At 49.5% G+C, this 4,344-nt stretch overlaps 2 pseudogenes; both read right to left on the bottom strand.

Annotated features, from left to right (window-relative positions):
* Nucleotides 1-3,455, bottom strand: part of LOC112549646 — a 6,586-nt pseudogene extending 3,131 nt beyond the window's left edge.
* A 176-nt stretch (nt 3,456-3,631) lies between these two features.
* LOC112549645 overlaps nt 3,632-4,344 on the bottom strand; it is a 6,892-nt pseudogene continuing 6,179 nt past the window's right edge.

Raw genomic sequence — 4,344 nt, 5'->3', positions numbered from 1 at the left:
TGAACCAGGTTATTAAGATCCCTGGCTCGCTGTTGAAGTAAATGAAGCACTGACTCCGGGAACTTCTGCTCTTCAATGATGGGGTCACATATAAGCTAAAAGAAATCAGTGTGTCCCAACAGCCCAGCCCTACAGCAGAAAAGTAACCCATGCCAGAGCAGAATCCCATAGAACACTGTGAGGAAGAGCCTCAGCACACAGTGCTCTCCTATTGGACATGGGGAGACTTGTCCGCTTAGAGTCAGGCAAATCATGAAGACAGGGGCTAAGCAGGAAAGATTATGCCAATGTGAGTAGATTGGGACATTGCCTGCTTTAGAGAGGTGTCTTCTTGGGATACTGGGTGGATATAGAAGATGCACTAGTTAGGACCAAAGTCAGAGCTGCTGTCTAGGATGAGGGGTCAGTAGGGGAGATCAGTAAGGAAATCCTTGTCTGCAGGGCCTTGCATGAATCAATGCTGGAAGCCAGGAGGGATGCATGGAGGCTCTCCCAAGTCAAATTCACTATGGAAAGAATTGGCAACCCATTTTCCCCTCCCTACAAGAACAAAAGCTACATGTAGGGCATGGGAATGTGCAGAAGTCACATGCCCAGGTTCCAAGCACTGGGAGTCCAGTGTGTGCTGATCACTATTAGAGATTGTGAATCCCTTGGGCTGAAACTGCCTGGCCTGTGCCAGAGAAACTCAGATTGGAGGAACAAATAGGCCCTCCCAGCCTTAACATTTCAAACTCTGCCCTTCTCAGACATGCCCCCCCGCCATCCCCCCACTGCTTCTTTCAGGTGCAGGACCCAGACAGCTCAGCACAGACCTTGGCAAGGACAAGAACACCCTGATGGCAGCTACCCTGAAGTGAAGTGGAGCCTGTGAAAGCAGTCACAGCCTACTCTTTATTTGCAAGGGTTGCCCACTTCTTGCAGCTGCTCCTTCCACAGCTGCCTCCTCTGGATGCTCCCTGTGAGCATTGGCATGGCCTCTCCACAGTGTGGGCAGCTTGCTCCAGAAGAGCACAGAGGATCTCTGGGAGCATCTCCCTCAGCACTGGGTTGGAGTGAATGGTGGCGAGCATCTCCAAAGATGCACATGTTGCCTAAAGGGATAGAGAAGACCAGAGTCAGCCTGGGGAAGACACCTGGAAATCCATAACTCCAAGTCTAAAGGTCTCTTCCTCACATCCTGGAAAGCACAGAACAGCTCCTGCAGCAGCTCCCTTAGCACTTGGCTCCCTTCCCAGTTACATCCCTGTACTCCCAAGTCATATCCCTTCCTAGTCACATCCCTTCATTTCTGCCTGGGAAGTACAGGGGCACCAGCAGCCTGAACAGAAAGCTGCAAAGCAGAAGGAGCCTCCCAGTTACAGGAGTTTCTAGTTCCAAAATCTCATGGAGTCAGCCCTCCATGTAGCATGAAGCTGCTGTGTTTCTGCTGCTGATTGAAGAGGGGGACAGGAGAGCAGGGGACAAAAGTTTGCCCCACAGTCTGACATCCTACCTCAAGCTCTGGAGAACCAGGATTCTAGCCCTCAAGGGGGAACCGACAGAGCTAGGCCTTAGCTGTCACTTATGGCTAGAGGTCCAAGGGCCACGGTGTCCTCAGCTGAGCTCCTGTTTGTGCTGGCTGGACATTGAAACTTGTTCATGAGCAAGCATAGTATGTGGAGAGTGAAGAAATCATCCCCCCCCCTCAAGGCCGTCCAGAACTCAGAGGTGTCACAGCAATTGAACACAAATTACACATGAGCTTCAGATACTCCTGTGATGTCATGAAGCAATAGGACATTGAAACAAAGGCCAAGGGCTCTCCTGGTCTAGGACAGGGTTGGGACACACTGATGTCATCTGCCAATGCCATTAGGCACAAGCCTGGCATTTCTTACACAAATGCACTAGGACATTGACTCTTACCAAGTCATCCCAAAGGATCTGCAGCTGAACTGAAACTCTTTGGGCATTGCCAGGCTGTGGGATGTGTGTGTGCCACCAGGCACAAGAGGTAGGGAGTGGCAAGTATCTGTCCATTGGCAGAGGCTTTCTAAGGAAGTTGCTGATCACTGCCTCTAGATGGAAACCAGCAAGAATGGAAACGCCTTCCAGCAGGAAGCCTCTCACAGAACTTTCCTGGATTGTGGGCATCCAGATAAAAATAGTGCCCAGGCACCTGGAGGGAAGATAATATGAACAAGGACTCCTTTCTCATTCAGCCAGCACAATCCAAACCAATCCCTCCCACAGTTTGGCAATTTGCTGCCATCTTAGAAATTCCTTCCTTTAAGGGACCAATGTCCAGACACTGCTGGCTCCAGCTGATCCTACGAAGTGAGCACGTCCCTGTGTCCCTGCTTGGGGTGAAAGTGGACACTGTGACATGTGTGCAGACACCAACTAGCCCACACACCCTCAACCATTCCTCCATCCATGTGCACACACCTACAATCTAATTGCATGTGCCTCCTGGGACCTATTTCTGCCTGACATTAACCCACATGCTCACACAAACACCCCAACAAATATCAATATCTGGGGGTGGTTTTAAGAAGCTAATTTTGGCCTTTTGCCTGTGTGGATGCTCAGCTCAGAACCAACAAGCACCATCAACTTCAGAACCCCTGTGAGAAACCCTGGGACCATGAGCAACATGACTGTAACTGTAATTTTTCCAGGTGAGCCCAGCTCTGCTGGAACTGCACTGGGGAGGTGGGAGTGCACACTGGAGTTCACACTCCTCATTTCTAACTATACCTCCCCATTCTGCACATAGCCAGGCCTGCAGGGCAGTAGGTCTATCTGCCCATAGCCAGTCCCATCCAGAACAGGGAGAGTGGGGAGGCTGCAGTATCTCTGGCATCCATTCTTTTCTTAGCCCTGTTCCCAGCCTTGTGGAGAGGATCAGGATGGAACTTCTTCCAAGGCTTCTACCAAGGATGCGAAATGCCTGAGGACACACAATCATCTCTAGCTCCTGCCTTGCCATGAACCCCCTGCATGGTGTGGCACTGAGGGAAGTGTGCATCTGTTCCTCATGCCTAAGCATGGTGCTCCAGCCCAGCTACAGCTGGGTGCCTCAGACTTCTTGTTGCCCTCTCCTGCTGTATTTGCCCCAGAGTCTGTGTTTCTAAACCTTCCAGGGCTGAAAGCTCTTATCAATAACTTAGGTTACTGAATCCCCATCTTGCCTTCCTGTGCTCTTTCTCTTGGATGTAGCTGATCTGCTCTTCCCCATTTCTGGCTAGTAAGGGAAATTGAACTTGCTTCATGTCCAGGGATCAACAGTAAGACTGCTGTTCACTCCACATGAAAGCTGTGTCTGAAAAGCATAAAGCAAATGCAGAAAGCCTCCTCAGCTTCAATTTTACCTCATCTAGAAGGGCATCTCTGTGCTCCCTAATGATTGTAATGAGCCAATGTCTTGCTACTGTGGCACATGTGGGACTGGCAGACAGCATACCATCCATTATGCTCCCTACAAAGTCATGGGCCTGGTTGGGTGGAAAGTATTTTCCAATGTCCTGGAGATAAATAGAAAGAAGGGAAACTGCACTGAATGCCAGAGTTCAAGAGTGATTTTAAAGAGTTGTGCTGCACATAAGCTTCTGTCCTACGGTGACTTGGTGCATGTGCAAGAGGTGAATCACGTGCTTGAATGTTCCACCAGTCTTCAATGGGGAGAGCATCATTTGACAACACAACATGAACACAGCCAAGCTGCACCCCAGGATAAGTTAAAACAGGCACACAAGGAGACTAAGTCCTGGTGGAGGCTCTCTCTTGGATGCTGTACTGACAAAGGTTTGTTCTGTGTAGGGACAGAAGTATTTGCAACATTTTCTAATCTTGCTTTGACTTATTCTTCCTACCATGGACATGGGTAAACAGCAACAGATACTGGATGAACAATAAGTGTCCCGGATGCCTCCCCCATGCAATCCAAAGAAAAAGATAAATCATGTGTGATGAGCAAAGGAATGGACAATGAAGGACATCCAGTTCCCAAAGTCTCCACACCAGTTTCTTGAGCCACTGACCTTGCCATGTGGGAGGATGCTATAAGCAGAGCCTCAGGGCTGGAGGTTTTGAGCTCCCCATGGAGACCTCTCAGCTCATCCTCCACTGCATCCATGGTCATGGACTGGTCTGGAATGAAAATAAGGAGAAAAAAGTGCTGTAATGATGTCTGAAACAGAATCTTGGCTCCATGGAGGAACCATGTGCAATGTCATGGACATTCATAGATTCACAGATGTTAGGGTTTGAAGGGACCTCAATAGATCATCGAGTCCGACCCCCTGTATAGGCAGGAAAGAGGGCTGGGTCTAGATGAGCCCAACTAGATGGTTATCTAAC

This window comes from Alligator sinensis, unplaced genomic scaffold (assembly GCF_000455745.1).
Source record: "Alligator sinensis unplaced genomic scaffold, ASM45574v1 scaffold357_1, whole genome shotgun sequence".
Classification (NCBI taxonomy): Eukaryota; Metazoa; Chordata; order Crocodylia; family Alligatoridae; genus Alligator; species Alligator sinensis.
Note: the sequence above shows the minus strand (reverse complement) of the source record. Positions and strands in the feature narration are given on the sequence as shown.